This window comes from Haplochromis burtoni, unplaced genomic scaffold (assembly GCF_018398535.1).
Source record: "Haplochromis burtoni strain Fernald_Lab_line unplaced genomic scaffold, NCSU_Asbu1 Contig_348, whole genome shotgun sequence".
Lineage (NCBI taxonomy): Eukaryota > Metazoa > Chordata > Actinopteri > Cichliformes > Cichlidae > Haplochromis > Haplochromis burtoni.
Genome location: NW_024582709.1, coordinates 339,108 through 365,735, shown reverse-complemented (window position 1 = coordinate 365,735; position 26,628 = coordinate 339,108). Strand labels below are relative to the sequence as shown.

The following is a 26,628-nucleotide window of genomic DNA, read 5'->3' as shown; positions in this document are numbered from 1 at the left end:
TTGTCTAGTGTCAATTATATCGTCAGTTATATCGTTATCGCAAATTTTCAAATGTATATCGTGATAAATATTTTTGGTCATATCGCCCTGTTCTAGCTGGTATATTGAGTACTAAAACAGGTTGCACAATATTCTTAGTTATTTCTTATTATACCTAAGCAGTCATCGTGTATTTGTAAGACCTAAGTGATCATCATGGTTGCTTTACCTTTTTATTTCCAGTATTTGAGTAAATAAGAGCACCTTGTATGTGTCATCGCCCGTTTAATAAAATGTTCTAGGTCCTAGGTCTGCAAAAGATTCTGTTCTGTGCTCTGTTCATGTGAAATTACAGCAATATTTAAGTGTCAGAAGGAAGCAATAATGCATTTATTTTTAGTTCTTTTGACGTGTAATTTGTCAGAGCCTCTGCTAAGCCCTCGCAGTCTGGTGGCTCTACTCAAATCTGGTTGGTCTGTTACGCCAAGCCAGCCTCCCTCTGTGAGGACAAGAACATATGTCCTCACAGGATTGTTAACTGGTATTTGGCTACTGCAGCATGGACTGTATTGTGTACTTCAGAATTATAATAACAGACTTGAGTATCATAGGCTGAGCCAGAGAAGCCATATAATTACCTTGAGCACTGAATTTTATTCATTTTTGAACGAATCCAGTGAAGGATCAATGCAAATACTGTTGGCAGGTTTGAAAACTTGGAGGAGAACAGCTTGTGTCAGTTTCAGTGGTTTATATAGAGACTGAATGTTTAGCACACTAGAAAAATCCACAAGACAAACAAGTGCATATATCTGTATATATTTCAGCTGCATCTTGTGCACAAATAGAAATGTACAAAGGAAGATGAGACTTAAATTTTAAACTAGAAGTCCCTGAAAAGCTTCTACATTTAAATGTCATAGCATGAAACCTCTGTCTCGAGCCGACATCAGAACCAGTTGTAGCTTTCTTTCATAGTTTATTGTTGGTTGACAGTTAATTACTAAATTATAGCATTAATGCCCATTTCTTTGATTTTCAAAGTTCAGATTTGAGCATTTGCAAGCCTGATAACATTTAATTGACAGCTGGGAACATTCATTTTGGGGAAACAGAAATGTTGATCCTCTGCCTTTCATTTTGGAAACCTTCCTGCACAGTTTCCTTGTGGAAAGTTACTGTCTATAAGCTTCACCTTCAATAAACAGACTTTATCAGCTGATGCTGAAAAGATTGTCTGTGTTTGAAGGGGAATAAGAAGGCCAGTGAGATGAATTGTAAGATGAATCCGCCTTTAAAACGCATTTCTTGTCAGAAGGACTTTTTCCTGAATAAAAGTTTTTATTGGAATGAATCTTGAATTTGTTCAGATTTCAGTCTAAATGTTGAAGACTTCTTACATTTGATCGAAGTGCTTGGTTTGGTCAAATGAAGTTTTAGCAGTTTTACTTTCATAACACATTTTTAAAGCCTGCGGACGAGTATAGTTTGGGAGTTTGAATTAAAAAGTAGCTTCATGTTATGTTGAGAAGATTGGACTGCAGTAAATGATTAACACACAAATTAATGATCTGCAAATCAGTAACTGGGGATGAGTCCGCTTCCCCTTGCATGGCTTCAGAGGTATAAAGTTCTCAGTGTTTATCACATAGTGTAGAACAGAAAGGATTAATGGACGTGTAGTTTGCTTTTACCCTGTATAAACAGATAATTCTGCTTCTGTCTGTAGGAAATCAAAATGCAATCCCCTTTTAAAAGGTTCCATTTGTTAACAGATGATCTAAGTACCAAGTTAATCCTGCCACAGATGTGTTTTATAATCCATTTGCGAAAAAGAAAAGATGAGACTTAAGTGGCTTTAAGCCAATGTAAAAAAAGAATGGTTTTCTCAAAACGTGTGTTGTGTGTTTGGGTCTGTTTATTAAGCAAAATCTAACTCTGACTGAAGTGTGACTGGAAAATAAGATTTCTAGATAAATGGGAAAACAATTGTGGACTCTCTGGAATTTCAACAAACCTGGAAAAATGGAATATTAGGAATTCACAATGATCTATTTAATACTTGGTAAGTCCAAATATAAGACGAGGCTGCTCCCGATCCTGTGAAAACCACACTTCATCTGCAGGCAGGTGCAAAATTAAATCATAATGCAAAAGAAATGGGTACATATTTCTGAGCCCCATTATGACAACTTTTAAAAAGTGGATAGCACAAACAACTGTGACCTTTCATACAGTGACACGGTGCTCATAAATAACTTAAAAAACATTACTTATACTAATGTCTCCCTCTTGCTATAGCAACAACTGCAAGACCTGGTACCGCCAAAAAATCTTTCAAGCAGAAATCACCATTCTCATCGCAACTTCTACCTCTCTGAACTATTCACACTCACTTGTGGTGCTTAAGGCAAAGTGGCTTTTATATCCAGCATTTTAAAAGAAGAGCATTTGAACTTGGAGTGTTTGATCTGTTTTTTTGACAGGTCACTTGAGCAGATGAGCTCTGTATCTATTAATATGTTCCAAGAAGTAATGCTTGGGCCTCTGGTGTCTTCCATGCACCCTTTGTTAATCCCTAAGGACATTTCTAAAGTATTTTGATTCTGATTATTTGGAGTTACTTGACACACAAGAAGATATCTGTTTAAGGAAAGGTTGATATAACAATGATTGGTATAGGTGATGTAGCTGAAATAGTAATCGACAGTGACCCTTTGATTGAAAGCATTTATCTTACACAAGCCTTGGACAGTGTTGTCATTTACAGTGTGTCTTCATACTGATGATCAACACACACTGAGCCTGGTTCTAAGCCAATGCTGAGCCTGTCTGAGGTTTCTTCCTGTTAAAAGGGAGTTTTTCCTTCCTACTGTCGCCAAGCGCTTGCTCACAGGGCTTGTCTGCTTATTGGGGTTTTCGCTGTATTACAGTAGGGTCTTTAGTAGGGCTGTGCGATATGTCCAAAATCTCATATTCCGATATAAGAATTCTATCGTCCCGATAACGATATAAATCACAAAAATGTAACATATTCTGTGTTTTAACAGATGCATGAAACTATACATTTTTAGACATAAGTTGTAACAGCCACCGTTTTCTTTGTGAGCATTTATTACACAGCGTGCTGCGGGGAAAAGCCTGTTCTAACGTTTGAGTCTAAGGTTTATTTTTTAGCACCTGGCGGCTCTTTTTTACTTCTCATCCGTAAATAATCTGCTCTTTCACGTGATTCAGTTTATTTTGAAAAGTCTCAACAGGATCTTGAGCTTTATTGTGAAAGGTTTATGTTAGCGTAAAATGAAACGATACACGTTTTTATATCGTCATCCGATATATATTGTTATATCGAACAGCCCTAGTGTTTAAGCTTCTCTCCACACTAATATAAAGGCTTGATCTTACTGTAGTGCTCTCGAGATAATATAATTTGTTGCTATGCAAATAAAGTTGATTTGAATTTAAAACAATAGAATTAGCTTTATTTTTATCACTTTCCCATCATGTCTGTTTGTTTCAATGTAAATGGATTGCTGCTGTCACATCGTGTGCCCATTAAAAGATGTTAAATCAGAGCATTTGTCTGTCTCTCTGAAAAGCAAATGGACCCATAAAGTGACATTAAAATGCTTGTTGTTGTCCACACCATGAGTCAGCATTTGGGAGTTGGCCTTTAGGAATGAGTCATAGTGGATCTACAGTGTGAGGGGGAAAAAGGTTCTGGAGCTGTTTATTCACTTATGAGAGGTGTTCCTGTCATAACTGTGGTTAGAAACAATCGAGTGTGTGTGTGTGTGTGTGTGTGTGTGTGTGTGTGTGTGTGTGTGTGTGTGTGTGTGTGTGTGTGTGTGTGCGCGCGAGTGCCTTTTTTTCCAGGCATACAGGCATCTTGTCGTCTTTGTTGTTTACTGTCTGTATGACTGTATAATCCCTGTGTTTAATCCGCATTGCTAAGGATTAGAGATGATGGAGTGCAGTATTGTTGTGACCTCAGCGAATATATTGTTGGAGAGGAAGGATATGTCTGGAAGACCCATATGAAGATTTTTGGAGAGGCATGACATCATGTAACTGGCATGAACACTAACTCAGCTGATAACTTTCCATTCTAGAATTGAAAGGTCTCTTACTTCATATTCACTAACACTTAAATTGCTTTTTTTCGTTGTCGGACTAACAAATTGGCTCATATTTAAGCCCATAGTCATACAGGCCTAGATCGCAGTCAGTGACCATTTTTCCCAGTTGCCAAGGAAAAATATGTATTGTCCTACCAAGCAAGTGGTTACTGAAGGTTGCTACCAGTCATCATGAAATCGATTGCTAATTACCCCGTATTTCCTAGAAACAAGTAAAGTGTGTACTCTGGGAGTGCTGGAGGTTGGTGGAAGTTGGTAGTGTGAAACTGTTCGCGGACAGATCCAAACCCTCCTTTGAATTGCTTTGGTCTCCCGAAGATTGCTGCAGTTGTTTGCATGGAAGTTGTCAACTTGTCTACAAACACTCATACCCTATTTACCAAGCTGTAGTGAGCTTTCAAAATAAAAGTTGTGGCTTTTGAAATATCTTGGTTACAACAGTGAGGCACAAGTTTTACTTTTAAGGTGAATGTTCTTTGTTTACCACATATCTTCTTAGTGACTAGAGGTTAGCAGGGTTTTTTTGACTGGTCTCTAAGCCGATCTGACTGAGGCCTATTGTACAGTTCAGCTCTTTTCTAGGTTACATCACACACACATACAGTTTTCATGGTTAATTATTTTATATAAGGTAGTTTTCCAGTACAGTCTATGACTGAATGATATTGACAGACAGGGCCATTAAAGTATCTTGTCATACCATAAAAATTATTCACACAGCAGACTGTCTGACTAAACTTTTAAGATAAAACATCCTGGCTATTACACACCTACTGTTGCTATTTGTATCACCTTCTGCCACCTTCTGTTTTTTTTAAATTTAAATGAAATAAAACTCTTTTTAGTTTCCCAAAGATGCACCGTTTTTGTGTCTTTTGAAGGTTTAGATAAGGAAATGCTTAAATATCACGGGCATCTACACAGAAATGAAAATGCATCATATTTAAGATTCTCCTGAAAGAGAGCAACAGTGGTTCCTTCACAGCTTGTGATAATTGCTCATCTTCTCTTCTGTTTATGTTGCTGAGCAGTTGATGTTTCTGCCAAGCATGAATGCGTCTTCCTTTAAGGCATTTGATTTTTCCTATGAAAAAGAATGCAGGACAAATAATTTGCAGAAGAAATGCCAACACTGACCTGTTTTAAGGTTTGGTCAAGGAAACATTACATGACAGAGCCACTGATAATAAGATGTTGCAGGTTATTACTAAGACTTCACATTTCATATATTTGAATGATTTTCAGTGCTGCTAATTAAACAGAGCTACCAATAGTAATGCTTTACTGAATGATTCATCTTTCTATACAGTGGCTTTTTCTGTCTTTAGGACTAAGCTTTTACTCCCAACATGAGATTGATAGATATATGCTCTTTTGTAAATACTTGCATAAAGTGATTAAATTTGACTCTGATATTCCCCTCAGAATGAAACTGGAACAGCTGTGGTGATTCCTATCAAAAACTTGAAAAATCAGCATTTCCAGCTGTACTTTGTGATTACGAGTAGCATCCTATATGCTGATGATAATCATGGTTAATGATTAACTGGAGAACATAAGTGTTTTAATCTAATCACAACGGTGACCAGAGATGACATAAACTTGGAACTGTTTGCAAGTCAGCTTGAAGGCTGGTTTAAATAACAGTCATAGGCTTACATGTGTTAAAGGTTTAAGCACATAGAAAATACCCGCTCACTGGGAAAGTCAAGCAGTTCTGTCTTTACTTTGCTGATGAAATTTAGTACACATTGCACACTTGTCATATAAGCACCATATAATACAGTAATGTGCTGTTTTACTGTGCAATTGCAAGGACATGTTACGCACTATGCTGAGACATGCCAAGCCTTGGGCCTTTAGCTCTGTGGGAATGCATTTGTTTTATTTTACATCTTTCAAACTGTCTTATCTTTGGCAGTCTTCTTAGATTCAACTAAAGAAATGGGAATGTAAAAGTAGTTCTTTGTGTAGACACAACACTGTGTCGTCTCTTGAAAAAAAGGAGAAACTATTGTGATACAAGGACTAGACTAAAAATGAGTGAAAAAGCAGCCAATGTCCAAAGACATACTTTGAAAGCCCTTCAGAAAGCCTGGAGAACTACAGCTAAAGACCACTTTTTAAAAAATGACAAGTAGCTCAAGACTTTGTCACATATGATTTGTCTAATTCACAAATGTTTTAATCATACATTTGTTTTAGCCACTGTGATGAAGAAAGATGAAAAGCTAAGCCAAATTCTACTTTTCATTTAGTATCAGAGGAACTGTATTTACATTGATCATGAGTGGCTATTGTCCTTCTTCCTGCTCAAGCACCGTAAAAAACACGAGTGCCTGGCAGTAGGTGGGGCTTAGGGAAATACTTTGAGTGTCACAGCTATAGCAGTAAGCAAGCTGACAGCAGCTTTCTGCCGATGTAAAAGCTATTTATGACTTAAATGGATTACTGTTAGTAAAGATATAAATACTTAATCTCTCTCCATTCTTCACCTATACAGGATGGGCCATTTATATGGATACACCGTAATAAAATGGGAATGATTGGTGATATTAAAGTCCTGTTTGTGGCACATTAGTATATGTGAGGGGGCAAACTCCTCAAAGATGGGTGGTGACCATGGTGGCCATTTAGAAGTCGGCCATCTTGGATACAACTTTCGTTTTTTCAATAGAAAGAGGGCCATGTGACACATCAAACCTATTGGTAATGTCACAAGAAAAACAATGGTGTGCTTGGTTTCAAGGTGACTTTATTCTTTCATGAGTTATTTACAAGTTTCTCTTTGTTCACAGCCATTGACATGTCGAAGAGGTTAACACGTGAGGAGGGGATCGAAATTGTGTTGATATCTGGTGAATGCAGTAACCGGGTCATTGCAGCAGATTTCAATGCATGACACCCTACGAGACCACCCATCTCCCATGCTACAGTTAGCAAACTGCTTGCTAAGTTTCGTGAAACTGGTTCAGTGTTGGATTTGCCAAAATGTGGATGCAAGAAAACTGTCACTAATGAAGAAACATCAGTGGCTGTCCTAGCTTCATTCAGCAAGAGCCCACAGCGTAGCACTCGCCGCATGTCACTGGAGAGTGGCATTAGTCGAACATCCCTTCGGCGGATATTAGCTACTCACAAATGGCACCCTTACAAACTCCAGCTACTGCAGCATCTCAACGAGGATGACCCAGATCGGCGCACAGAATTTGCAGAATGGGCAAAACAAAAATTGGAACAGGACCCTCAGTTCACGCAGAAGATTTTGTTCAGTGATGAGGCAAACTTTTATGTGAATGGTGAAGTTAACAAACAAAACCACCGCTATTGGTCTGACACTAACCCACATTGGATGGATCCCTCCAAGACTGTTGGAACAACAAAAGTGATGGTTTGGTGTGGTATATGGGGTACAACGAATAGTGGGTCCATTCTTCATCAATGGAAACCTCAAGGCCACTGGATATTTGAAATTGCTACATGATGATGTGTTTCCCTCTTTATGCACTGAAGCTGGCACGTTCCCTGAGTTTTTCCAGCAAGATGGTGCACCACCACATTATGGGTGCCAGGTCCGAGCATTCCTAGATGAACAGTTTCCTGGAAAGTGGATTGGTCGTCGTGGGCCAGTTGAATGGCCCCCAAGGTCTCCCGATCTGACCCCCTTAGACTTTTATCTTTGGGGTCATCTGAAGGCAATTGTCTATGGTGTGAAGATACGAGATGTGCAGCACCTGAAACTACGGATACTGGATGCCTGTGCTGGCATTTCTCCTGCGGTGTTGCTATCAGTGTGTGAAGAGTGGGAGAAGAGGGTTGCATTGACAATCCAACACAATGGGCAGCACATTGAACACATTTTATAAGTGGTCAGAAACTTGTAAATAACTCATGAAAGAATAAAGTTACGTTGAAACCAAGCACACCATTGTTTTTCTTGTGACATTACCAATAAGTTTGATGTGTCACATGGCCCTCTTCCTATTGAAAAAACAAAAGTTGTATCCAAGATGGCCGACTTCTAAATGGCCACCATGGTCACCACCCATCTTGAGGAGTTTGCCCCCTCACATATACTAATGTGCCACAAACAGGACTTTAATATCACCAAGCATTCCCATTTTATTACGGTGTATCCATATAAATGGCCCACCCTGTAGATTTGTTGTGTATAAAAAGGGGAGATGAAATGCCCAAGGATAAATATTTTTTGCTTTGAGATGTGGGTGTTGGACGTGCCAGGTGCACTCATTAATAACTAAACTGTGACGAAATGTCTCTGATAAAGTGGTTTTCCTTCTGTTTAAACTGTAACTCTAAAATCGTGCAATAAAACAATTTAAGAGCTGAATAAAGAAAAACAGTGATAAGGAAGGAGGACACGGAGCCAGAAAGTGAACTCAGCTGGTGTTTAGCATGCAGCAGGAGCATGGAAACATCTCACTGAGGCCGATAAAATAGTTAACAAGATAAAGAGTAAGAAACGCTGCTGCTTGCTACAGTATGACCAAAGATTAAACAATGAGTGAAGTTGGCAAATCCTCATGGCATACCAGTAGATCTTATATAGCTCTTGTGCCCTCACGATGTATAATTCATCCAGTGTGTCAAATAGATTTCTCCTTTTTTATGTTTGGTGTCCACCTCTAATACAAAATATATTAGTTCAACATGTCCGCTGAGCTGCTGCAATGGTTTTACTAAAGCTCAGGCATTTTTAAGAAAACATTCCAGAGGTTTGAGGGAGGGATGAGTAAGATTAGGTTCAGTTGTTGGTTGGTTTCCAGTAAATCCACTGGAACCTGTCAGCTACTCTGCCGACTTAGCCTCTCAGGGCAACAGCCAATATTTGAACTTCCAGTTTAGCTGGGACATCCATGTAGGGGATTATCGACTCAGGTTCAAGACGTCCTGTTCAGTTCAGCGTCCATTGTTTTTTCACTGATTTTGTTTAAATCAAACAAAACCCTACAGATTCTACATATTTATATGTCGATATCTGTTTATAGGATGAAGTGAATCAGTGCATAAAGAGTTAAATAAGAACCACTTAATGGCAAGGTGGACTTCATGAAATGCTACCAAACCTGCCAGCTATGACTTTCTGCATCATTCCTTCTGAAATTAACAAAAGCCATAGGTGAACGCCGCTCACTCCTTCGCAAATCGATTGATTTCGGTTCAGGCGGGTGTTTGATGTAGTATCCCCTACGCAATTACTGCTGACATCACAATCAAACCTATAGCCCGCCATCTCTCCTTTTTGTCCACCTGCTTTTGTGCTCCTACTGCTGCTTTTATTCCAGCACTTTAGCATGAAGGTTGAACCTTTACAGCCTCAAGGGACATGGATGAGTGACACATAATGCAGGACGGAGCAGTGAATTGGTAGCACAGTAAGGCAGCAGCATTGTCTTGGCAGAGCTCTGGCTTCTCCCCAGGCGTCTTTGGCCTTAGAAAATACCTGCTGCATTGTGTACCACTTTTATGGCGCCTCTCCTATTAGAAATGAACTTTGCTCAGAAAGGCGGTGGGGTGATAATGATGTGCAGTTTGTGTGTGTTGGGTGTGTGTTTGTGTGTGTGTGAGGGTATAGTTAGAGGGTTGTGTAGTTGTGTGGGGGTTGAACAGGTTGTTAATAGTGACTGTAGTGTGGAGAGAAAAAAAACTCGGTTTCGTGCTTATACGAGAGAAAAACTTTTTAAGGCCAAACAGCTTAATAAACATACAGTGTTCAACTAAAAAGTTATGATTACTATTTATTTATATTTCTCCCTTGGATCTCCATATTAATGAAAATGCTGGCTGGACAGTTTCATTTTTTCAGCCAAATCCGTTGGCCAGTGTGAAATCCAAAAGAGAAAGTAATTTGGATATTTTTCGGCAGGAGATGAAACACGAGGAGATAGAAAGATACAGGCAAAAAAAATGGAAGCGGGAGGATAGGGGAGGAGAGGATAGAGGGGTTTGACAGATGACCTGATTTCTGTGGCAAAGTAAGGTGACAACCAGCATGAGGTCATCTGTCACTTTCGCACAGCCTGCTAATTTTAGAATATCATCACCCTCATCTTTCTCCTTCACCCCGCCTTCCCTGCCTGCCCCCTCCCCCCTCCACTCGTCACACCATTTAGCACCAGCCACCGCACGCTTCCTTTGTCAGTGGTGGTTAAAGGGTGACACAATCAGCAGTACCGACTGTGCGCGCACGCGTGTCTGCGTGGTAGACAGTGAGAAAGCGAGAGTGCTGCGCGCGAATGGATATGGTGCGCATGGGGTGTGAACTTGCGATCGCTCGAAGTGGCCATTGTGGCACAGATTGTTTACATGCCTTGTAGCTCATGTCATATTTTCCATAAAAATAATAAAGACCAGTGCTTTTTTCACACATGGGCATGAATCAGCGAGAAGCAGCGCAGTCACTTCACAGACTGTGAACGTCGTCTGCTTTTGTTTTGTGTGCACGTGAATCAATGCAAAACAAGTGTGTGTGCGCGAAGCTTCACCAAGTGTTTGCAGTTGACAGCGAATGCATGATTTGTTCCTTTCGTGAACTCCTTTCACTCCATTCTGATGTGCTCTGTGTCATGCTAACAGATTTCTTTTTATACAGTATGTGCTTTAAGTGCAGGGAATCATCTTCTAATGGCTTGCTGAGTCGCTACACAATTTTCAGAATCTGGAGCTTGAAAAAGACTATTTTGAGTGCGTAATTAGAAAATCACCCAATAAAAAAACAAACAAACAACTTCACTTTTGAACAAGAAAATTTTCTAGCACAACAAAACAAGCTTAGAAACATTACCTTTAACATTACCTAAGTGCCTCAGGTAATGTTAAAGGCGCTTGCTACGCTTTTTCCAACAGTCTCCAAATGTCACTAAAGCTCTTCTATTTCCAATTCCAAAATGTAAAATGGGATACATGTGCAGTGCAAAAATGTAAACACATTCAAAACCACCTAATTCCAAACAAGCCTCAGTGAGCGCCATTGGCGTCCCACGTCCCGTGCGGCTTCATATCGCATTGCTCTATCACGTGATTAATCTGCCTTTAATGTCAACTACTTATCCAGGCAGCTGGCTGTTATGAAGATGGAACCGGGACACGCCCATTTCCTGACGCGCAATCACTTAGCGTTTCCTTGACACCAATTTCCTTCTTCCTGTGCTCCCATTATTTTTTTTTATTTTCTGCCACAGGAAGTTATAGGCTGCCATAGATAGACACAGGGAAGACGCACACAATCTCACGCGCGCAGGGATCAAATTCCGCAGCCCGTCCATCATCTGCTCTGAAGCGACATGTCTCAAATGTGCCCAAGTTGGCAGACCTTAATGCAATCTGTTGGGAAGTAAAAGTTACCAAGTTCACATGTTTTACCCCCTTTCCATCTGCCAGCCTTCACTTCTTAGCTTCTCGGTGAAAATTGATATCGGATAAAACTGCCAAAGCCAATGTGCTACATCTTGCGATATATTAGATCTGCTTATAAATTACAAATGAATTTAGCTGATAAGTACATGTCTTTGAGTCTTCTCAAAGAAAATTACACTGTGAAAAATTACACATCCTTTTCCAGGACTGCGACGGCACTAAGTCAACATTAGTCCAAAGCTGTTTGCATTTAAAGGCACCACAATCACATGACCTTGTTATTTGCATCAGTAGACCTGCTTTCCTTACTCTACCTTGTGTTTGCAACATTGTCAAAGGATGTGGTTGATTTCAGCAGCACACTGTGAGGCAGTCTCTCCATAGCTGTGCTCTCTTTGCCTATGTGGGCTAATGCAATTTCTCAAAACCACAGAGTAACTGTCAGCTCTTGCTGCCTTGGCATTTGTTGCATGCTGCTGTGACAGTGAAGTATGAAGCCCTTGCAACAGGCGTTGCTCAGTCCTCGTGTTAACAAGTATGCAGAGATGCTGGAGCTAAACGTACTGTCAGAGTGGGAGAACTGAGGTGGAGACTGTGAAAGCAAGAAAACGAGAAAAAAAACATCATTTTGAGTGAACAAGAAGAAATTAGGGAATAAGAAAAAGAAAAGAAGGCCCAGTTATGTAAGTGGCAGTAAAGCTGTAGTGATATCTTGGCGCACTTCCAGCTCTGTGGTGCACACCTCCCCGCATATTCACACACACCCACCCACATAGACCCACTCAGTGGATGGCTGCGGAGAGTAATGTCCTGTTTGTGTGCATGCTGTAGAAACCACAATGAGCTGTTTCTCTGGCCAGCTGACCGCAGCTGAGGGAGCTGAAGGAACAGTACAGGAAATACAGTCTGAAGCGGAGGACCAAAGGCTGACACAGGCCTTTGTAATTAAGTTCTCCTTTTTGGGCTCTTTTTCATTACCCCATTTAACTGCAGGGGTCATTAAACTTTTATCGTGATTCTCATCAGTCATGCCCAGCCATTATTTTCTTCTGTTCTACAGTTTTTACTTTTTGCACCGTGCCACATCGTGTCCCATCGTTTCTCTTTTCTCCTTCGGATCTTTCCCGTATACTTTACAATTCTGCCTTCATCTCAGCCAGCCTTTTCTGTTAGAGGTCAAGGAGTCTGTTTAGCTACTCTTACCTAACTTGCATTCATGCTGCTTTTATTCTGCGCTCACCCTGCCAGTTTCAGGTTATGAGTCCATCCCCCTGCTCTGAGCTTTCCTTCCATGCTTGCGCCATTTGAAGTGGCTTATAATAAATGAGGACGGTTCTTCTCTTACACTTTATTAATTTGGCTGCGTTTAGATAATCTGCTTTGTGTCTGTGTGCTCAGTGAAACGTCAGCTTAAATTACTCGAGTGATTTACAGTTCGAGTAAATTGTTTAGTACAACCACCTGTTAATGTTTCTGTCTTCCTGACCTGACATGACAGTGAAGATTCAAACTAATATCGCTGATATTTTGCAATATCACTGATATTGCAAAAATGTTAGTCATTATATGTTGTCACTAGAAAGTTACATTGTGCTTTCTTATAATATTCATACAGTAAAAATCTGGAAGATTTCCACAGGAAAAGTTTTCAAACACTACAGATGACAATAACTCATGTACAAAAACATTTATGGCATTTTATAAATAAGCATTTATTTATAAAGACTAGTATTTTTATGGGGCAACATGCCCGTTGTTCATAGTGTGCTGTGCTGCAATGTCCTAATAATGGCTTTAAGAGGATTCAGCAATGGCTAATTGTGCATTTAGCTGCCTGGACAGTGAGTCTGCAGCTTGACTCTGACCGTACCTGCCCAAAAGTGGTATGACTGCTGCTTTGATGCTTCTTGGTTGGTCCACCGTCCCCCACTCTTTAACCACATTTATGAGTTCTGTTTAAAATTGTGTGACCACTGTGACAGGCAGCAAAGAAAGGCAGTCAAAGGCTAGGCCTTCGGCAGATACAAAATCAATCATATTTGGAGGGTCTATATGTAAGCATTTTATTTTGAAAATGTTTTGTTTTGCTCTTCCCCAATATCTCCTAATCATTCTTCTTGGACTGCAGTTTTCTTGGCTAGTTTCCAAGTGTGCTCGGCTCTGACTGGTGAGCAGCCGGTCAGTCTCGCAAGCCGGCCCATGTCATGCATTCACACAGCATTTAACAATAACAATAAAAGAAATAATAACAATAACAATCCAGAGGACTTACAGTAAATTATCGAAACAAAGAATGAAAAGAAAATAGAGAGCTGTTTACCTGAGAGAAGATTCTGTAACTTAAGGTTAAGTTTATAATTTCTTTATTATTAAAAGAATACTCTTTATTTAAGAAAAATATTTGTAGTTCTTTGACAGAAAATCGGCAAAAATCAGTATTAGCAGATCACACCTTCAAGAAAATCGGTACATCCCTCCCTGTTACCCCCAATGGGACCTTCCACCTCACATCCAGAAAAAAACTTGAACTAAAAAAGCTACATATTTACTTTTTTAATAAACTTTTGAGCCTTCGTTCTATTTTATTGCAGTAGAAGTCTCTTTATCCGTTTTCAATTTGTGTTTGAAAAAGTTTAAAAATCCCCCCTCCTATCCCAGCCTGAAGCAGTCAACCGGCTTGATAAAGGTTGTGAGATGAATCAGGCTGTCTGCCACCACACCCAATAATCTCCTATGATTATTTATAGCCTCTGCAATGCTAGACCCCTGGAAGGATGGAGAGTTTTAAACCATTGTGCAACAGTGGATGAGCCTTCTGTGTAGATGGGTGTTATTGTACATGTGTTCGTTCATGTATTCGGCCTGCGTCTTTGGGTCTGTGCTGTTATATTTGGTTCTGGTTTAGTTTGGCTAAAACAAACACACAATAGTATTAGAAGTTAAAAAAGACAAAGACCACTAGAATAAAATTTATACTCTTCTCATGACTAATATGAGGCTTTGTACAGTGCATTAGTCTAGACTACAGTGCAGAGCAGTTAAATATTAGGCTGGCTCATCATTCCCGCGAGTGGGAATGCATCATCTTTCAAGGTAGTGGGGGTTACACATGGTGGGCAAATTACTAACTGTGTGCATACAGGCAGACTGCACACACAAACACACCCACACACACAAGCACAAGTCTGCATGCTCTTCATAGCAACTCTCATGAAACGAGAGTTATTCACGTGTCTACCTACAGCTTAGTTTAGACAGTGTATCATTATAAAGTCTAAACTCATAGGCACACCTGCGAGTTAGTTTGTGTTCTGGCTTTATCTGTGACAAATGAAGCGCTGTCATGCACTCTTCAGGTGTTGTAAGTAATGAAGTCCCAGAATGCTGAGACTAGAAAAAAAAAACTATTTCTCTGAAATAGTGTCATAGTGTTTTCCATTTATTAGCCTGATCTGTCACTTTGTAAAATTTATATCTTAGAGCAGTACCCGGAGCTGCGGGGATATTATCAGAGATCGATGTATTTGGCTCCATCTGGTGCCATAATTCAACTGGAAAAGATCCACACCGTGTGAAGCATCGACAGCGCTGCCTGTGAAGATCCGAGTAATGGCAGACACGTCGATGCTTCCTCCTAACTTCCCATCACGAGGTTCATCTGTGTTGCTCAAATTTTTGCCATTAAATCAATCGTGGGGAGATAGTTTCCTCTAGTACTCAGGGAAATACATTGGGCATATTTTTCACAAGCACGTCCATCATTTAGGTATGTTGTCGTTAAAAGTCACAGCAGTTACTCCATTCATACTGTTGAAAAGCCTGCAACAGTGAGGGGCCCAGTTTGTTGGCGGTGAGCTGTTTATAATCATGCTGTGTTCTGCTGGATAACTAATTGTAATGCCAGAGTTGTTGCATTTCCATGGAATAACAAAGAGTCACTTTAATTTTGTAATTTTCTTCAAGGATTTGCCAGCTGATAAATTTTTCCTTTCCTGAGAAACAACAACTCACTGTATTTTTTATATTCTCGTAGGCACATACTAAAAAAAAAATCCCTGTTATTTTCAGTGCAGGCAAAGCATTTAGCTCAGATGCTACTGTTGCTTTTTTCTTCTTTGAATCCTGTAGTACTTGTTCTTGTGCACAAAAGCTCAATTAGCTCATCTAGCCTTTTTTTGTGCGGCTGTTTTAAAAGAGTTTCCCCCCCTAATTTGAACCTCTTCCTGTCACATGTAATTAGGGATCTGTGAGAGTTGATTAGGTGCTTTTAGACCGTCTGCCATTGACTTCTTACAGTCTGACCTCACAATTGCAGGTTGGATTTCAACCTCAAGACACTGGCTAGAGGAGTTTTGTATGTATGAGTTTAGCCATTTTGCAGATCCACATCACTACAAAGGCATTATATTCATTTCTGCCTTACTGTGTGTGGCATTTGCATTACTGCACTTTTCCAACTGCTTCTTGGCTATAAAAGCACAAACACACACACACACACACACAAGCTGACTAATTAGATGGGCAGATGAATAGGAAGTCCTGTTGCTTATATATCTCCCACCCCAGCACACTGTTAATAATAACTCGGCACCAAAAGTGAACATGGTACCAAAGAGGAATATGATTCTAAATTAATATTGTCGGCTGAGAACAAAATAAAGACATTAAGAACAGATTCCAGCATTATTACCCTGAGTACTTTCCTGAGGGGGTTGGAAAAGGGAGTGCAGTGTAGTTTAGAAGTCATACTGAAATGCACTATAAATAATGTAAATGCATACAGTATAATAGATATGAATAAAACAGGAGTGCAGCTGCAGGAATTTATTGCAGTGATCAGGAATAGACCATTCTTACACACTAATCCTTATCTAACATTATGCATATGAAACCAAGAAGGAAGTCATAATGAAAGCCCTTTAAAATGACAGATTCATCTTTATTAAAATGTTCTGCTTGCCCTTTGCAACTGTTTTTTTTTTTTTCCTTTCACCACCAATTTCTGTATTCATGCCCTGATTTTCGTCTGTGGGGTACAATTACACTTCAACAGTTTAAACATTTCATTGTGTAGTGACAGCCATGTCTTATAGATGCAGAAGTGTCCATGTGTGTACTCTGCTGAGTTGTCGTCCATTATGGAGGTTTAAATGTCAGTGCGCAGCAGTGAACTATTGATGCAGATAAAAATTGATTCCTTTATCATAAAGACTAAAGATGCATGTCAATAGAATCCTAAAAAGATGAATTGACTTTGTTTTCACAGATGTTTTTCTTGTTCCTTCATCTCATTGACATTTGTAGAGTTAACCAAAGCTTCTTCTTGGATCTCATTTCAGACATGTTTGAGGCTGGATAGCTAGGAGAATGCAGAGTGGATGGTTAGAAAAAAAATATTTTGTTCTTCAATGTCAGGTTCTGCACAAGAATGCATTAGAAAACCAGGGGGTTAAAAGTAGTTAAAAATGGTATTTGCGTTGGTTTAATGCTAATCTAAGTCAGGATGAAAATATGCCATCTGTGGGTCCTTGTTAAAAATGTTCTCTAAAGTTTTGTGATATATAAAGAGAAATTTTGACCAACTGAAAGGGCTTTGTTGACGTTAGGCATTTTGAAGCTTAGGCTGTCATTTCAGCCAAATGCAAGTTCTTAAGGAACGTCCTTTGTGAAACCTTTTCACCCCTCAAAGCCATGTCTTGAAAAATGACAACAAACGCGTTGTTTTTATTAATAAAACACGCTTGCTTACTGCAACTAGCGGTGTCAGCTATTGCCTGCCAGGGTTTTGTTTTCTTTGCCCTGCAGAGAGTTTAAAGGCCATTCTTTGGATTAGCCCTATCAACATCCCATTAAGAGCCTACCCTGTCGATTACTTCAAATCTCAGCCAGGGCAAGACTTCATGTGAGATCACTCACTGTCAACAGGATGCATTGTCTGATTTGAAGTATTCACCCAGCAGCATTTTGATTTGGTTATTAAGGACCCAGAAATTCCAGCATAATGAACAACTAAGTGTCAAACAACTATGGTATTTTTTTGCATTAGAGAAAACATAAACTTTGTACACATCTCAGAATGTTTCTTTGTCATTTTAATTGGCTACAAGTGCTTAGCAGTTTGAGCCTCAATATAGAGTTTGTGAGATGCTAACGTCTGAGCTATTTGATATCTGTAAATCACCCCAAACCCTGTGGGATTCCTGTGGGAACCACAACAAACATCCGTGTGAGATCCAAGTAAGAATAACTGGATGGAACGTGATTATAAGCTGAAAATATGTGTCATGTTCTACCTCCAAATGATATCTCCACAGTATGGACTATGTAACAAGATGCTTTTGAGGTGTGTGCAGTCTCTTACAATATTAATAAAAGTATATTTTTCCAGCTGGTTAACCGTTAAGGAATATGGATGTTATAACCTTACATAATGCACCTCTTACAGTTGAGGATAATTGTTGGAGTGTAGAATAAACATCTTCCAAATATCAGATGGTACAAACAAAATGCTGCATATGCATGGCAGTGCAGTGGAAAAAGTGTCTAAATAAATCCAGCTGTGTCTATGTTCGTGTTAGCTCAGGGCTTGGAGCAGGAAGCAGGGCCCAACTCTCTGATTCTACTGGGAGGAGAGATAGGCTGATCCTCCTCTGAACTGCAGGAATTTGTGTTTAAATTGGCATTTCTTGATCTGCTTTGAGCCTATGTGAGCCATTTGAGCCACACAGGAACTGGGCTCTGCATGAAGAGGTTCTCCCTTTGATTTTATTATGGGTTAAACTGAAGGAATTGTTTTTTCTATAGTGACAGTTCTAGAAAGAGTGTTTGTGTGTGTTTATGTGTGTGTGTGTGGTTGTGGGTCACACTCCAAATGACCACTGTTTTCAATCTTTGGTCCCTGATAAAAGGAGTAAAATGCACTTCAGAATCGGTGAAATTGTCAATTGTCCATTAAAGAAGAAGCAAGAAGCAAACAGTTTGCAGCCCTGAACTTTATTTTTATTCCTCAGTAGGATGCTTCTGGATTTGTGTTAACCGCTGTTATGGGCAGCACTTTTAGTTGTCTGGCTCACTGGTTCGACCCTGAAAAGGATAAGCGGAAGCGAATGGATGGATGGATGTTATTCTTCCTTGCAAACCATTATCAGTACTGAGTGATTTATTCTTAAACACAAAGCATTGCTCTTCAAAACGAACTAGCCATGTGTGAAAAGACTTTCTTTACCTCAAAGGAGTCAGTCAGGCATTTATCAAAGGCCAGTTAGCAGAGAACAGTAGCAATTTTAGAAGAATCCTAAGTATGTCTTATATACACAAACACACACAGACACACACACAGATTGTGGCGCAACTGTAAGTGACAGCAACGCTGCAGTTGAGATTCATGCTGAACTGAAATGACTGCACATAGTTACCATAAGCCTTCAGCATGCTTATGTCATCATTTGATGATGTTTTCCTGCTGTGTTGATAGACCTTATCCTCTTTGTGATAACATATTTGATCACATACAGATATATATTGATCACAAAGAGTAATAGGAATTCATGTACTGGTTAAGCCAAACCTGAATAGACTGAGTTGGTTTGGGCATTGTGAATGTGAATAGCCAGATTGCTTGACATAGTCGATGTCCTATTATACAGAACATTTGATTGGACCGTGTTCTGATAATAAGCTGGAAGATCGCTCTCATGTTTAGTCTGAAGGATTCAATGTCCATATTTTCCAAGATGAATGTAAAATTTCTATTTTTCTGACCACAGATCAGTTTCCACTTTGCCACAGCCCATTTTCAATGGCAGATACCAGCCTCATGCTCACATATAGCTTCTTAATTGCATGATAGAGCTTTAACCTGCGTATGTGGCTGGAAAACTGGAAAACTGTGTTCGCTGACAGTGATCTCTGTTCTGGGGATGTTCCTGAGCCCATGCAGTGATTCGGTGCCTGAACATCATTGACATCTAATACTGAGTTTCAGTTGGGGTGTTTTGTGAAATAAATATGCATTTATGAGATTAGCAAATAATTGCATTCTGCTTTTATTTATATTTCATAGCTTATCCCACCTTTTTTGGAATTATGGTCGTACCTAATGATTGTATAATAGTAATACATTTCTTTCCCCTCCCTCTGTTCCATAATTAATGCATTTGTGTAATCATACACAACTAATGTCTCAGTTACTGGGCTTTCTGCATGAAACAGTCAGTTTAAAATCGTCCTTGAAACAACACTGATGATCATTAGGGTAGTGCCCTGTTTACATTTAAACTATATAACCACAATATTGGCCTTTATCAACTGTGCGTGAAGTGTAAATATCACAGGGAAGCTTTCAACTTAAGCGTGTTAACACATGTGCGACTGCCAAGTAGTGCACTAGGTTTAATGATAAATGTGTTCGCATGAATTTTGTTTCCTTGTAATGCTTTGTGATTACAAGGAAACAAACAGCAGCTCGTTACAGCAGCTGTGTAACGAGAACAAACTACAGTTTTATTTGACTTCTTTTATTTACATCCTTGAGTGGCATTTCCCATCTGTTTGATAAATGTGATCAAATGCGTATCTGCCAAATTTAGGTATTGATTGTTTTTCACAGCAACATTTACTGGAGCCTTTGAATGAGTGGGGACCTGTGTGTGTGAAGGACAGCATTAGATGCAATCAGAAGAAGGTTTTGTAATAAGCTTTTGTAAATGGCTTGTACAATACAACCTCCTACTCTTTGCTTAAGAATTGAGTATTTTCAAAAGCTATTACTTAAAAAGCTTTTCTTAAGAAAAGGGCAATTAAGCCATATTCCACTGCTGCTGGTCAGGGCAAGGCTGTCTGAAATGATTGGTTTCATAAAAGATGCTGCTGTTCCATGGTATGCAGTACTATTTGGGTTTATTGGGAGCTGAACTAAAATCTGCTAAACCACCATGCGTTTAACTTACCTTACAGACAGTAAATATTGAACTAACTAGTCTGATTCTTCTAGTCATCATTTTTCTTACCCACTTATCAGACTCACCGTTTTTTAGAAGTGGAGCCTATCCCGCCTTTTATTGGGTAAGAAGTGGTGCACATCCTGAACAGGCTGCCACTCTGTCAGACTAACAGGCAGAGACAGATAAGCTTGTACACTCTCATTCACACCTACAGCTAATTTAAAATCACTGGTGGACTTAACAAGCATGTCTTCGCGCTGTGTGAAAAGAGCTGGAGCACACAAAAAACCCCACACAGGCACAAAAAGTTTTAGCTGTCGTGTAAAGAGATGCGCTGATATCCCGGCATCCATGGATATCGTCCGTGTCGACTATGTAAGACAGCATTTGCTGTTGTAAGTTATTTAAGATATTTACCTGTCGCATCAATTTTACATTGGCTAGATGTGCAAAATTGCATGATGATGAGCTAAAAGACTTTAAAACAGATCACAACGTGGAAGTAAATTTACTATCAGCTGAATTATTTTTGGTTTACAGGCTTGTTGCACTTCTATCGAGCCAGAATTTTACAATTGGTGGATCTTTAATAGTGTGCTACTTTTTGTTTTGTAGTTATTTTGCAATATTTACATGAAACTGTAAGAAAATGTAGAAACCTGTCTGTGAGAACTTTACCTGTATTTCACTGACAGTCAGCCAGTAAGGTATTCAATTAGAACTCAAAGGTCAAAACCGAGTAAGAGGCAAGTATTCACTGATGCTGCCATAAATTTACATTCAATGCAATTTACTTTGCTGTACAAAGCAGTAGAAGGTTTATTGATTTATCAGGTAACTACTGTTTCCTGGTGTTCAGTGGATGACATTAAAGAGAATTAGAAAGGGATTTTAATCAGTGTCACTAATCTACAGTAGCTCTCTTTAACAGGTAGAACGATTGGGGTCCAAGTCGAATCAGGGGTAGATCACTTAAAGTCTGTGTTAATATTTTATATTTTCTTTCAGGTTGTCACTTCACATGAGAAGCAATCCATTCTCCTCTGATGGATCTGCTATGTCTCGTATGACAGTGATGCACAATGCTGCCAATTGTAATGCAGACAGCTTACAGTTAGGATGATAGTGATAGTGTTGATGATGAAGCAGCCACTTGAGTGTTGTTGACGTTTAACATCACTTTATCATCCACAGTCAGTAGCTGTTTCGACCGCCAATACTTCAGGTAGAGAGTTTATTCATGTCAGTGTGTGACTACTTAATTACTGTGGTCAGGAAACTTTGAAATGAAGGTCAAAATGTACAAAAGTGGACACCCCCACCCCAAAAAGAACCCCCCAGTTATTTAGGGTATTATCTTATCTTTAGTATCAACACAATTTCATTTAATTTTAGGGTTATGGTTATGGTTAGGGTTAGACATGGGTGTATGTCACAACAGCCTTTTTAAAGTAACTCCGAGGTCCTTTTTGAACATAAAATTGTGACTTTGAAAGCATGACCCAGTTTTCTGCTGGGACTCTATTACATAGATGTATTAGTTTTGAAGTATAGTGATACCGTGCTATCCTTTAGTTGTTGTGCCGTGTTAGGATGAGTCTTCTAGTACTAGACTCATTAAAAACAAATATCTATAAGCACAGTACTTTTTTTGTTTGTTTGTTTCTATTTGTAGCAAATAATGCAATCCTAGATTTCCGCTATCACACCTATCCATGTGGTAACACGGTTTATTCTGTTCCACGCTCACTAGAATAAAATATTGCTGGCAGAAACACTGTATGTTTGGGAATTATTTTTAGGTGAAAATATATAAGTTCCTGCCAGTTTGGATTAATTTATTTCCTTGGTGTTTCATTACTCTGGATGAACCAGAGACGATATTTGTCAGCTGTACTTCCTTACCCGTTACATAATGCCTATTGCTCCCTGTGAGACCTCTCTATTCTCGAGGGGCAACATTATGGAGGCATATTGCTCAGTGTTTTTGTCACACACTCAATTGTCAAACTGAGAGGAAAGGCATGTATAATTATATCACACAGTGAGTAAAGTCTCAATCCAACTCAATTTGATCTATACCGTTTGTCTTTTCCAGGTGTAAATTGTTCCTTTTTAATGATAAGTCTGATTGTCACAGAGTTATTGTTCAGTGAAAGTAGTTCTGCTGTTCCAAATGGCAAAAAAATGTAAAGGATTGAAATAATAAATGCTTCCGAGTCTAGGAAGAGAGGCCTTTGTCAAGGCCACCGGTGGGCTGCATGGCCTCCTGATAATAGATCTAAAAGCTCCGGGTTACTTTGTTTTTGCGAGGTGCCTTGGAATTAAATCGCATCCACATAGCCAAAACCCAGTGAATTTAATCGTTGCCTCCGTCTTATTTCCTGCCTGCATTCACGAAAACTTCAGGAAATTGCTACTATGAACTTGTGACCTGAGAACGGTTTGGAATAAAATGATTTTCCAGAGTGGGAGTAGGAGCATATCTCAGCTATGTTCTCTTTTGGGAAAAAAGTAGTGATTTAAAAACCTCTATTACACTTAGAGAATGAACAATCCTTTCCAGAGAGTGAGGAAATCTTTAGGTCAGAGGAAGACAAAACTCTAACAAATGTCATTAAATCTTCACAACTGAGCTGCTTTTTTGGTTCAGTCCATGAAATCTTACATCGGATTTGGAAAAGTCACGTGGCAAACCTTCACGTAACCAACTGTTTGATCCTTAATTGCCTAATAATAAATTGCCCCTCCTAGAGGTTGATGTTTTGATCTAAATATCTAGCAGTTTTGCTAATTGCAGTGGTATATATAAACCTATAAAGTTGTTGCCAGTTTCGACCACCCTGTTATTAAGACTTTGCATCATTTATCCCCTCTACTTACTGACCCACTTACATAATGTTTATCCAGACCTTTTAGTTACTTTAGTAACTATCAAGTAACTATCTTGGTGCCCTAATGGAAACAAGCTGCAGCAGTGGCAATCAGAGATGATGTATGTGATAAACCTCTTAAGTGTTGCTTCAGAGAAATGCTGCTGGGAAAACTGATCAGAAGCAACTCCGCTCTAATGAGAACACCAGATGATACCGAGTTTTGATGTTCTTAATCTTTGCCTCGTTTCTTTTTTTCTCCTTTGCCTCGTTTCTGCTAAACTAATTGCCTGCCACCTCTGTTGCTCAAATTTACACCATCGCCTTTATCCTTCCCTTCATATCGACATGCAAGCCCCATTATAGAAATCTCAGAAAAAAGCAATCGGTTTGTATGTTGCAGACAACAGCTTTCTTTGCCAGGAATAAAAAATTGACCAGTTTGATCCAAACAATTTAACTTAAACAAGTTTACTGATGTAAGAATCTGAAAATGATGCATCGCTGGAGTGCCAAAATAAAGCGGACGAAAGCTACTAGCACATATGTTTTGCATTTTCTTTATTGCACAAGTCATAATTAAACACAAGAAGAAGAAGAAGAAGAAGTGAAATGATGAAATACATGCAAAATATGCAGTGCTGATGCAGAGGAACTCGTTGCTCTGGTCTAATCCATTCTGTGTTTTTGAAAGAGTACCTTTTAACTCAAGCCATAATCTCATGTTAATTCTAAACCAGTAGTTTTGGTGCCTAAACCAAACAACAAAGGAGAATAGGAGTAAACCACAATTGAAATTCAAACTTTAAAAATGTCGCTGTAGAAATTTAGACCCTATTTTAAAGAATTTTTCAAAAGTTTTTTAGATGAATTTGTGTTTTTACCACCAGCTGCCCTCATTTGAGATGATATGGTCATTCAGGTGGGGGACTTGATAACTACAACACAATGTCTTTCAACATAAATATACTACGTTATGAGTTAAATATGCTCAGCAACAGGATCAGCACTTATTTTGAATGAACAGACCAAAGAAGATTTGGCGTTTGCTGAATGCTGGCTGCTAAAAGAACAAACGAACTACAACCTTTAAAGAAAGTCCAGTGGAAGAACAAAACACAAGACTGGGTTAAGGAGTAGTTGCTGTAACATTCTGTCGACATTTAGTGTTCGTAGGGTGAACTTAAGGGACTTTGTCCCTTGTCCCTATCAGCTATTTACCTCAGGATGAATTGTGGAGGTCCTAAATCACTGACCTGTCTGATTTGTGGGTTGGCTGTGGTGTGAGTTATGGGTCATGGTTTCATGTTGGCTATTGACCGTACTGACTGATAGCTCCTAGGAGACAAGAGGGGTCGGAAGGTGTCAAGTTGTGGTAGTGTGATATATCTGTGTGTGGGCGGCTGTATTGATTTGCCATCATTAAAGCACATGTGAATACCATCATGTTTTCAGCATAACACTTTCTTTATTGTTTAGTACAGTGTATATAGAAAAAATGCAGTAGAGAAAGTGATTTGTGACCATATTACTTTAATTAAAACCAGTTTTACCTGGTATCTAGGCAAAACTGAAAACAAAACTCTTGGTATTGACACAAGCAGTCTCTGTGACACTGTTTGGTTTGGGTGTCTGCCACCCACATTCCAAATATCGGCAAAGAAAATACCATATGAAATGTAATGACGGCTATGATGACAGACAGTGACAATCCAGAATGCCAGAAGGTTTTCTATCTTACAAGCAGACAAGTTGAAATTCTGTTTGTGCATAAAACACAGAAACAGTTTAGCAAGTCTTAGTGGTACTATTATTTTCTTGAGTTTAATTTCAAGTCCATTGTATTGACTGTTCGGGAATTACAGCGATTGTTATGTATAGTCCCAATTTTCGGAGGCTCAAAGTTAATCGAACAATCAACTGACAAGCATTTGCATTTCACGATGAGGCCTGTTTCCTTCTTATTTCCTGACGAACTAGGTAGATAAAATATTTGGAATTGATTTCAAGTGTTAAACTTGCATTTCACATCTTTTTATTGGAACTCTCAATATAGATGTCTAAAGAGATGTCAATGCAAATGGAGGAGACGATCATTAGGCTGGAAAAACAAACAAACAAATACATGTACGGGAGAACCAAGATCCGAACATTCCCAAGGAGTAGGATATCATTGTCAAAGTCTACAATCAGGAAAGGACTTCTTGATTGTAAATACAGAGGGTTTACAGTAAGGTGCAAACCACTGGTTACATTAAAGAACAAGAAGCCCCGATAAGACTTTGCCAGAAAACATCTGAAAGAGCCTGCATAGCTCCGGGAAAACAAGCCTTTGGGAATACGAAACCAAGATTGCCTTTTGCCAGAATAATGGAAAGAGAGAAGTAATGGAAAAGGAGAGAAACAGCTTTGATCTGAAGCATACCACATCTTCTGTCAATTATGGTAATGGCATGGGGATGTATGGCTCCCAGTGGAACCTGGTCACTAGTGTTTATTGATTATTCAACTGCCGATAGAAGTTGAAGGATGAATTCTGAAATGTACTCTCTGCTCAGATTCAGCCAAGTACTGCAAAACTAATTGGGCAACACTTTGCAGTGCAAATGGATACAGACCCAAAGCAAAGGGCAAAACGAACATGAGAGTTTCTGATGGCAGTCGCTGGAGACAAAACTGAAAGTTGCTGCTGAAATAAGCAGCAGCTTTAGTGAAGACCTTGCGGAGCATCACAAGGGTGATGATCTCTTCTTGACTGAAGTCATTTGCAGTCAAGCAATCATTACATTTGAACTGATGTTGATTTCTTGTATTATAAGTCTCTGTAAATGCAAGATTATGTATAAAAGTGGCTGTAACTCATTGAAACCCCTTGAAATAAAGCTTAAAGTCTGTACTTAAAAACCTCCTGGGGTGGTGTACAGATGTATGCTTAGCTATGGGGATGATCACAGCTCATTTTTAACACTCAGTCATGTGTTCCTTGTTCCTGGTTAGAGCTGTTTGACAGGGATGCAGTTAAATAACGAGAGGTGAGAGGTGGGTGTGCATGAGTGAAAGATACGACCCAATTCACATTACTTTGCTGAACAGCTGAAAGATTAAAAAAGTGGAACTGAAAAACGGGCTCTGAAAACGCATCACATCATTGATTTCTCATAAATCACTAATGGAGTCTGCTCAGGGATTTTCAGTGTGAAGTGAAGACTATTGAAAACCACCAATTCAGATGCTTTCATCTCATTCTGTAAGCAGTAGCCTTGAATACACTAGGAAGTACTAGGAAGAAAAAGAGGGGCTCGCTTGCGTTTAGAAAGG

At 39.3% G+C, this 26,628-nt stretch overlaps 1 protein-coding gene across 3 annotated transcripts in view; it reads left to right on the top strand.

Moving 5' to 3' along the window:
* prkcaa (protein kinase C, alpha, a) overlaps positions 1 to 26,628 on the top strand; it is a 140,667-nt gene that overhangs the window by 21,003 nt on the left and 93,036 nt on the right. The gene's annotated exons all lie outside the window — the stretch shown is intronic.